This window comes from Perca flavescens, chromosome 2 (genome assembly GCF_004354835.1).
Source record: "Perca flavescens isolate YP-PL-M2 chromosome 2, PFLA_1.0, whole genome shotgun sequence".
NCBI lineage: Eukaryota > Metazoa > Chordata > Actinopteri > Perciformes > Percidae > Perca > Perca flavescens.
The window spans coordinates 3,297,913-3,308,883 of record NC_041332.1 but is presented as its reverse complement, the minus strand read 5'-3'; the positions used below and the strand labels follow the sequence as shown (position 1 = coordinate 3,308,883).

At 41.5% G+C, this 10,971-nt stretch overlaps 1 protein-coding gene across 2 annotated transcripts in view; it reads left to right on the top strand.

Annotated features, from left to right (window-relative positions):
* LOC114565326 (E3 ubiquitin-protein ligase TRIM21-like) overlaps positions 1-10,971 on the top strand; it is a 54,488-nt gene that overhangs the window by 37,240 nt on the left and 6,277 nt on the right. The window contains exon 1 of one of the 2 annotated variants that reach the window (XM_028593316.1): positions 7,978-8,172. The exons of the other annotated variant lie outside the window; for it this stretch is intronic. The gene's annotated coding sequence lies outside the window, so the exon portion shown is untranslated. Of the gene's footprint in view, positions 1-7,977; positions 8,173-10,971 lie in introns of those variants that run through there. 2 annotated transcript variants of the gene reach the window in all.

Here is a 10,971-nt window from a genome sequence, read left to right as displayed (position 1 = left end):
CACTTTATTCCATTTATTATCATATAGTTAAATGTGCAGCAATTCTTTGCAAATTGAATCGAACTTCATCTTGACATATTTGGTGTCTTTAGAAAACAGATTTCTTCTGGAAGTTATAATAAATGTCTGTGGGTTTAAATAGATATCGTCCACATAACGTGTGTCATGATGCATCCCATTAATGTGTTGATGAATTATAACTAGGAACAAAGCAATTCCAGATATCCACAAATGGAAAAAAAACACAAATGTTTGTGTTGTTATTCTCATTTTAAATATATATATTTTAAATATATTCCTCAATAACGAGACAGGAAAGAAGTCTGAATTATTGTGGCATAATTGCAGAAATAAAGTTTATTTGTTGAGACCAAGAATGTTAATGGTGTTATTCCTAAATCAGATCTTCTGATATCACTTTAAACTGCTGGTTTTGTTCTTTCTACCACAACAGTTGTACCTTTTACTTTTAAATGTAAGCCACTTTCCTATTTGGAGAACCTGCTGTTGCACTTATTATGAAATTGATAATTTAAAGTGTTTAGACATAATGGTTAACCCTCCTGTTGTCCATTTTCTAAAAGTAAGTTGTAGAAGAAATTTGGGTTTCTATCAACCAAAGTGTCCAAAATAATAACATGGATTATGTGGACTGCTTTCATTGAATTTGGGTGTTTAATTTTATAGCATTTGAACAAAAATTGATAAAAGAACGTTGAAAAACGTGACAAAAATGGTTGAAAAAGCTTAAAAAACATTGGGGGAAAAACAGCAGAAAAAGTTGTATCGTGGGCGGGAGGACAATACGAGGTTTTTTGTCCTCGGTCAAATTTAACCCGTTTATAAAAACTTTCTATATTAGAAAAAGAACATTGAAAAAAGTCACAAATGTTGGAAAAAACTATAAAAACGCAGGAAAAAAACAAAAACGTTATTTTTTTTATCTGAAAAAAATTACAAAACCCCAAAACATCGCCAAAGGTGACAAAAATTGGAATAAAAACGTCGAGAAAAGTGTAGAAGAGGAACTACAAAATGTTTAAATTTCGACACAAAAAAATACAAAGTTGCATGGTCGACGGGAACACTTATTAAGAAAATGAATGTGATTTTGACTTCCGGAACCACACTCTTGCATTTTATTTTGAAAGAGCCGGAAGCTGTTGAGCGTAGCCAAGTTAACCCCTGCCTACTAGCAAACTATATATAACCAAACCAGTAGCCTGTTGTAGGCCTACTGTAGAGAAAAGAGGATATCCGACTGCAACTGCAGGTGTTTGTAGCATCTGCTAGTGAGATACCGACATTTATAGTTTATATATGTTAACACTTGCCAATATTAGACTTGGTAGCATTTTCATGACCCTATTTGTGCAAAGGTTTCTTTGATTATTACAATATTTTATTTATATTACAGTCTGTTATGTTGCAGTGCTGAGGAAAGAAATTGGTGGTAGCCTATATGTTTCTTTTAATTTAAAATGCAATGTAAAATGACAAAATACTTTACTCACTCAATTAAAAGGCTGCAGTTTAAAGGAAAAAAAGTTGAAAAAATAAATTGTTAAATGGCACTTTCTGGAGAGTTTTGTGCAAAGAAACAGAGAAATGGAGTCTTATATGATATGTGCAAAACTGCAAGGTTAAGAGCCTATACTCTGCATTGTTGTAGTATCAACAGGTATTAGGGCATTTAGCATTTACATTACTGTTAATAGGTCATCAGTTGATTACACATTGTATTACCTTGTTCTGATATAAGAAGTGACCCATACAATGTGCCAAACATAATATGCCACATGAAGAGACAGTGCAGCATATGACAGTAGCAACAGCTGGGAAGATTTGGGTCTGTGGTGACCAGGTCCACCTCACACAAACTTCTTCTCCCAATCTCTCTCTTTACTACAACACACACACACACAACACACACACACGGCTCCGAGTGGGGCTCTCCGATGCTGGGATGCGAGCCGCTGGAGGAGATGCGACAGCGAGGACCGGTTCCACGGCTTGGTCAGCGACATGAACTCGTAGCGGCCGGTGGAGCTTCCGAGCACCGGGCTTCCAGCGCTGCGAATGGGTTTTTAGCTTTAGGAGAAGGTGGTGAATTGTCTGCAGTTCTGGGCGGGTTGTTACCATGTTCTGATTGTTCTCATCTCAGCTCCGCATAGACAAAATAGGCATGCCATTTCAAAAATCTTTAATCTATTGTCAGAAATGTTTTAATGTTTTAAAAAGCATCACTTTCATCAAATTTGATGTGACATATTTAGACTGCAAGCAGGCACATCCGGACAAACGAGCAGGCTTATGTGCCGGGGCTGAACCCCGGAGAGCCCCCGCCCAATTTAACCCCTGCTAGGCATATATGAGCAGTGGATGGTTTCGGACACAGCCCTTGTTTGCCACCGTCATACCTCATAATCTGTGAAATGTGCCATGGCATTTTACGGTGAACCGGTGGCAACCCACACAAACATCGGCAGGAGCCACGGCATCATAGATTGCCACCAGAAATACCACACAAACTTCGGCAGGACCCCGAGTAAATTTGTGGCATCTCAGGATGCCACCGGAAATACCATATAAATGGCAAAAGGAAAAATCGTTGGCATCTCAACCTGCCACTGGAAATGCCACTGCGAGCTGCCACTATTTGAGCTAGCCCCTGCTGTCTCCGAGAGTGGTGCAGTGTCGCCCGGACACAGCAGACACGGACAGGGCTCTGGCTTCGACAATAAAGGCAAGAAAACGTCGGAAAGTCGCGAACGAAAAGAGGCAAACGAGCCAGGAAAAGGAGGAATAAAAAGAACAGGAACAATTTCAATTCAATTTTATTTATAGTATCAAATCATAACAGTTATCTCGAGACACTTTACAGATAGAGTAGGTCTAGACCACACTCTATAATTTACAAAGCCCCAACAATTACAGTAATTCCCTCAAGAGCAAGCATTAGCAGTGGCTATTGCGATAGTGGCGAGGAAAAACTCCCTTTTAGGAAGAAACCTCGGCAGACCCAGACTCTTGGTAGGCGGTGTCTGACGGGGCCGGTTGGGGGAGTGATGGCGATAATAGTCACATTGAAGATAGTGGAACAGTGACTTTGAAGGTAGTCGTTGTAGTTCATGTCACAGCAGGACGTTGCGGGATGAAACGTGGCGCTGCAGAGCACGGGTGGATGCGGCGGACGCAGCAGGACGCGGCCGGGCGTTGAAGGGAATCACAGAGCATAGCTCTGCGAAGAAGAAACATAAGGACTCCAGGGAGTAAACTCCCCAGAGCTAGGTTAGTAACAAGCAGTTCTGAGACAGGATGCATACAAAAGGAAACAAATGAAAACATTGATGAGAGGCTGTACTGGCCTGCCTCCCTCTACTCACACTATATTATTGATTATATGATCAATAAATCTGATGACTACGAAGAGAAGCAGGTGGGCCGGGTTAGGCGGACGCTGCAACTCCTCACTTCTTAACTATAAGCTTTATCAAAGAGGAGAGTTTTCAGTTTATTCTTAAATGAGGCGATGGTGTCTGCCCCCCGAACCCAGACTGGGAGCTGGTTCCACAGGAAAGGAGCCTGGTAGCTGAAGGCTCTGGCTCCCAGTCTACTTTTGGAGACGCTAGGAACCACAAGTAACTCTGCATTCTGGGAGCGCAGTGCTCTAGTGGGACAATAAGGTACTAAGAGCTGTTCTAGATAGGATGGTGCTTGACCATTTAGAGCTTTGTAGGTCAGGAGAAGGACTTTAAAGTCAATCCTGTATTTTACAGGAAGCCAATGCAGAGTAGCTAAAACAGGAGAAATATGATCTCTTTTCTTAGTTCTCGTCAGAACACGTGCTGCAGCATTCTGGATCAGCTGGAGAGTCTTAAGGGACTTATTTGAGCAACCTGACAGTAGGGAGTTACAATAGTTCAGCCTGGAAGTAACAAATGCATGGACCAGTTTTTCAGAGTCGTTTTGAGACAGGATATTCCTAATTTTGGCAATGTTACGAAGATGAAAAAAGGCTGTTCTCGATGATTGTTTTAGATGGGCGTTAAAAGGATATATCCTGATCAAAAATAACTCCTAGATTTCTGACAGTAGTGCTGGAGGCCAGGACAACACCATCCAGAGTAGCTAGATCTTTAGATAATGAAGTTCTGAGGTGTTTAGGGCCCAGCACAATAACTTCAGTTTTGTTACAGTTTAACATCAGAAAATTATAAGTCATCCAGGATTTTATATCTTTAATACATGCTTGAAGTTTAGCTAACTGACTTGTTTCGTCTGGTTTGATTGATAAGTATAATTGGGTGTCGTCCGCATAGCAGTGATAGTTAATTGAGTGTTTCCTAATGATATTACCAAGAGGAAGCATATATAAAAAAGGAGAATAAAATTGGTCCAAGCACTGAGCCTTGTGGAACGCCATGTTTAACTTTCGCGTACTTAGAGGATTTATCATTAACAAATTGAGATCGATCAGAAAAATAAGACTTAAACCAGCTTATTGCAATTCCTTTAATTCCGACTAAGTGTTCTAATCTCTGTAACAGGATTGTATGGTCAATAGTGTCAAAAGCAGCACTAAGATCTAATAAAACAAGTATGGAGAAAAGTCCTTTGTCTGCAGCAGTTAGAACGTCGTTAGTAATTTTCACCAGTGCCGTCTCTGTGCTATGATTCTTTCTAAATCCTGATTGAAAATCATCAAATAGACTGTTGCTATGGAGAAAATCACATAACTGATTAGCAACTACTTTCTCAAGGATCTTGGAGAGAAAGGGAAGGTTAGATATAGGTCTATAGTTTGCTAAGACCTCCGGATCAAGGGTGGGTTTTTTCAGAGGAGGTTTTATCACAGCTACTTTAAATGAATGCGGTACATGACCTGTTAATAGAGACATATTGATCATATCTAGTAGAGAGGTGTTAACCACGGGTTATGCTTCTTTGAGTAATCTCGTTGGGATGGGGTCTAAGAGACAGGTAAATGGCTTTGCTGAAGATACCTTTACCATTAGTTGTTGAAGGTCTATAGGATAAAAGCAGTCTAAGTAAATGTCAGGTCTAGTCGTTCTTTCTAGCAGTCCTGCGTTGAAAGGTGAACCATTAGAAGTTGAGGGCAAAAGGTGATGAATTTTATCTCTAATTGTTATAATTTTATCATTAAAGAAGCTCATGAAGTCATCACTACTCAGAGCTAGAGGAATAGATGGCTCAGTAGAGCTGTGACTACCTGTCAGCCTGGCTACAGTGCTGAAAAGAAACCTTGGGTTGTTCTTGTTTTCTTTATTAATGAGTAATAGTCTGATCTGGCATGTCTGAGGGCCTTCCTATAGGTTTTCAAACTGTCTTGCCAGTCCAAACGAGACTCTTCCATTTTGATGGAGCGCCATTTACTTTCAAGTTTTTTGCTAGTTTCCTTTGCTTTATCTTCTTTTTGAGTGGAGCAACGGAGTCTAAAGTAGTCCGTAGGCAGGCCGTAACACCATCTACACAATTGTCGATTTGAGAGGGACTAAAGTTTACATAAAAGGTCCTGTTGTATTAAAACAAGGTAATGAGATTAGTGCTGTTGGAATGTCTTCCTTAAATTTAGCTATAGCACTGTCAGATAGGCATCTAGTATAGAAGCTTTTATCTAATTTCGTATAATTGGGTATTAAGAATTCGAAAGTAATTAAGAAGTGGTCTGATAATAAAGGATTTTGCGGGAATACTAATACATCTTCAATTTTGATACCATACCAGCACGAGGTCGAGGGTGTGGTTAAAACAGTGCGTGGCCTCATGCGCACTCTGACTCCTGTGTTAGCTCTGTACGAACGTAAGCCGATTCCACGTGTGAAGCTAGCCCCGTTAGCTCGGGAGCTACGCGGCTAGCATGTGTTGTGTGTGTGTTAGTAAAAGAAGAGAGTAAAGAAAAGAGGCACTCTGATCTTAGTTATCGATAATGACCCAGTTCCCCTCAGCCACTCAGGTCTGGGCTAACGTGTAGCTAGGACAGATTCTGAGACTTTTGTTTTGCTGAGGAAAACGTCACTATAACCACTCTAGTGGCTAACAGCTGATTTTCGCGATTCTATCGCAGACAGTAACTAAACTCCATGAAAGGAGTGACTTAGCAGGTAGCGATTACAGTTATACCAAGCTACTTAACACAACCCAATCAACGAGTATAGTGATCAATTTATACATTCACAGAAACAGATTAGTAACCAGATATGGCCAATACATGATTACAATCAGATCACATTAATGGCACACGCGGTAGCGAACCCTTTGCTCATTAATAACAAAACAAAATGCACTAGTTCTAATATCTGCCCAGAACTGTGTAAGCCCCCTTACTGTGTGCGTTGTTTGTCAGTTAATATCTCGGCAGAGTTTAACGATCCGTTTCGTCCGGAGCAGAGGACGAACGTAATCCAGGTCGACCAACCAAGAAACAGAACGCCGTCCTTTTCTTGAATCCAGGCTGATTAAACCCGCTGCAGATGAGGGAATACTGGGCCAGTATTTCCTCGGATCCCCTTTGTATATCTGGTCAATATAAAATTGTCCCAGCTCAAAACTCGACCAGCGAGGTGATGCTGGCTAGCTAGTCCGGACTAGTGCGTCCTTTCAGCAACCGGGGATAACCGTGAAAGCGAAGAAACACAAAAACCGACAGCTTTTATCATTCCTCCGCCTCCTAGTGGCGGGGTGGTGCATTCAAAGGCCCGACAGCCAATGGGAAAACTGCAACTTTGTCCCAGGTGTGAAGCAGTTCTTTGTCTCACCACCAGTCTGCCTTGTCTAGCATGTGGTGAAGGTAGATTCTCCATCTTGGCGACTCTGCCTGTAGGAGTTTGGTGAAACTGGCTTTGGGATTTACATGTAGTCCAAGATCCTTTGTCCTGCCTTCCCTGTGTCTCTGCAGTCAGCTCAGTCTGAGCCATTTTTGGTTAAGATCAATGTTTAACCAGGTTCTTGGTCCCCAACAAGCGGTTAAGTCCAGATGGTTGGCAGTGGGTGGAGCAGGGAGGTTGGAGACTTTGTGCAGAGCCAAGAATGACACTGTGAAGTTGACAGCCAGGCAGGTGTGAGGGACAATCCAGGTGATGAACTGCAGACAGAGGAACAGGCGGCAGATTAGCGACAGGCAAAAAGACAAGACGGCAAAAAGACTTTCCAAAACTTGAAGCTCGATACGAGAGCTAAACATACTGGTTACACTAACGATCCGGCAGGGAATGGATGTCTGGTCACGGCTTATATGGTGCAGAGGTGATAATCAGGACCAGGTGTGCAGATTGCAGATAACAGCAAGTGTGTGTAGTTGGAGAATCAGCAGGGATGTGTTCAGGAAACTCAGGACAAACCGACTTCAGGTTAAAGCAAAAGCTAAACACAGGAAAAACAGATGCTACAGTCATGACAGAAACAGGTCAGAACTATAGTAACATATCTAAAACGTTCTTATTTGACACATTACATCACTTCTATAACAATATGAAATACTATATTGCTGCTACAGAGGCAGATGTTTAAAAAACCTTTATTTACAGTCTTCATTCATGTAAACTGTGTGGATGAATGAATGAATCCAGCAAAACACTTTACATACAACATGAGAGCAAACAGGAAGTAACTCTCTTTATCTTTGATGATATTTTTAACTCCCCAGTGTTACATATTCAATGTGTGAAAAGACCTATAGTTAATGTGTAAGTATATATTTTATTTCTTGATATTTGTTGATACATATTATATTTGTTTTGCGATTTGATGCAACGTTGCAGATGTGTGTGACGTCTCTCTCTTTGTGTCCAATAAACTATAAACTAAACTCTTCTGGTTAAAATAAAGCTGAGGCACATTAAGGTTCCAACACACATAATAAATCATTAGTTGTAGCATGACCTTTCCTCCATATCAACCAGACAACATCCTGGTATTTCACAATAAGAGTGCACATGAGAGGGAGCAAACAGACCACAGAGCTGCAGTAAGAGGAGGAGCAACACTGGAAAGAGGAGAGATACAACGTCACACTCCAGAAATGAAACTTAAGTTAGTCAGAGTGTCAGCCACGCTGCAGTAGAGACAAGTCTCTGTTCCTCTCTGAAAGAAAACTCACCTGACTTCATCAGGTCTTTCTCAACAACACAGCAGAGTCTCTGACAAACACTGGTGAGTACAGCTGATCACATTTACACTTTCTACAACCAGGATTAACACTAAACTTCAGCTCTACTCACAAAGGAAGTTCCACTCTTTTAATTTCTTGTGAAATTGGTAACAATATAACTATGGCTCTTTGTCTGCAGGCCCACTATACAGTAGTCCACTTTAACAGCTTTAAACAGTCTCTGTGTCAGTTCTCAGGACTTTAGGAACTGGTTACTGATCGCCTCCTACACACTACTTTCTCTATTTCCTCTGGCTGTTTCACAATAAAAGCTTTCTACCAGAGAACCAGTGGGAGGCTTTTAATGTGAAGCAGCTGGAGGAAATGTGCAGTAAGCAGAGCATTGTTAGCAGTGCTGTTCTTTAATAAAAACTGGTCTACACAACAAGGTGTGGACATATTCTGCGCTTCAGCTTGCTGCCCCACTTTAATGGGCTTGTTTGTGCACAGCTCGGTGCAAGTTAAAACACTTCTGTCAGGGCTGGCCGAGTGCTGAGGCAGGAAAAGGAATCTGGACCCAAAGTGCACGACATGATATGGCAGATGCAGGTGTAGAATTTATTATAACAGAAAACAATCCAGGCTTACCTCAGTCTTTAAGAATCCAAACAAGGTAAAAATTCCAAAAGTAGATACTGGTAGTGATGTTACCCGTGAACCCTCTGCTTCGAGGCATGTATCGAAAACATGAACCAATTTGGAATGAAGCTTTGTATCGGAGCTCGATTCGTTTGGAGATAATCACGTGACCAGTGATGTCCAAAGCTTAGTTTCACACACACCCACGTCACTGCTTCGAAGTTCAATTCAAAAGCTGCGTGAGCAGCGCGACACGGGGCTGGGGTTGTTGCAGTAGAGAGTCAACAGAGTCAGGAGAGTTAGTTAATAGAGAGATTATTATAGCCAGTAACAAAGTGTATAGCCAGTAGAAAGTTCATAGCGAGTAGCCTAGTTTATAGTGAGTAGAGAGTTTATAAAAGAGAGTTTAGAGTGCCTTGCACTGCCTATCTCACCTATTTGGCTGAGGAGACAATGTTGCTCTAGGCTACATAGGCCTAATCACAGAAATGAGTGTGCAATGTGCAATGTGTTCTTCATTAATTTCCCTCCCAAATTGATGTATTTGTTTTCAAACACAAGACAGTTCACAACCAAAATCCTAACTTTAGTTGTTTTTTTGGCGGAGAAGGTAATTACATTTTTATTTATGCAAGGTCCCACATATAGGCTTAGTTATTTATGTCATTATTTATTTATCAATGAATTCATACTCAAAATGTGTTCATCTTCAACTCTAAAGTAGAGTTTAGATTCTGTGCCCGAGCCCGAGCCCGCCAGACTTTCGGGCCGGGCCGTTATTTTCCGCCACTATCCTGGGCCGAGCCGGGCCAGGCCGGGCCCTTGATCAAGCTTTTGTGTTTTTTACTAGGCCTATAGCCTAATTGGGTGGGGAGAAAGCTATGTTATAATCAGAGATAGGAGAATTACCATTGAGCAAGTTTGGAGGAAAGTCGGAGGTATGGAACCATTTTAAACAAGTCGTGGGCAGTGACAATATGTGTCGGCTTTATTGAGTGCATTAAGTGCAGCACGCTGTCGCCTATAACAGCAAATAAAACGGGGACTTGGATGATGAACAGACACATGAAGCAGGCTCTCCGTGGCAGAAAAGATGATAGTCAGCCTTCAACCTCCTCATTTGTTACTTCTCCAAGCGTGAGGGCGAGGCAAGCCCTCACAGAGAAATACATTGAGTTTTTTTTTTTTTTTTTTTTTTGTTTCTTTATTCAGATCCGTTTGCGATCCGTTCCATTCTGAATAAACAAACAGCGCAGTTTACATGCTTCGTCCTTGTTGCATTATTCATTAAGATCATTTTAAACAGATTTCTGCAGTTCAAACAACTCTGAATTGTATGAGAATGTCAGACGTATTAAAAAAGTGTCGGGTTAAAATCGGGCTCATGATTCCAGTTAATGTGTCGGGCCGGGCTCGGACACAACGCGCACGGGCTCGGGTTGGGTCGGGCTTACTCTAAAGACATTCATGGCTAATAACTGTGAAACAGTTTGTGACACAATGCTATCCCTAACTTCACCACCAGATGTCACCATAGAGTTCTGAAGCTTCGAGTAGTGAACCTTTTTTCGATACAATTGGCTTGAAAGCTTCACTGCTTCAGAAAGCTTCAGTTCGCCATCACTAGAAACTGGACTGCACTATGGCATCAAAAGGTCCAAACCAAAGGGACACGTAGACAACAGGAACAAGCAGGCACACTCGACAATGATGACATGACAAGGACTGAACAGAACAGAGGACATTAAACACAGGGCCAAACGAGCAGGGAGGGGGCCAACAGGTGAAACATATTAGGGACAAATCAGACTCAAACAGGAAACAAAGCTAAACCAAGACACATGACACCAAACACTACAAAATAATACAGGAAGTAAACCAAGCCAAACATACATTCATAAAGATGAGTTTAGGAAAAACAGAACAGATCGGGAAACAGGAATCAATGGAAACACAGAGCAAGAGTTGACAAAATAAAACAGGAAATATAACAGAAACCCCCAACCCTAACAACTTCACCATCATATGATTTACTTAAAGGAGAATTCCGGCCAATTTTTACGTTAATCTTGATCGCTATAGCTACGCGAGTACTTTCGATAGAAAAAACCCCGACCCAAATCAGTGCAGTTAACACTGAGAAGCTGCAGCTACGTACTACAAGCGTCCCCTGAGCTAAAACGGCAGTGCTCGGGGCAAGTTTTAGAGTGCCTTTGTGCCTC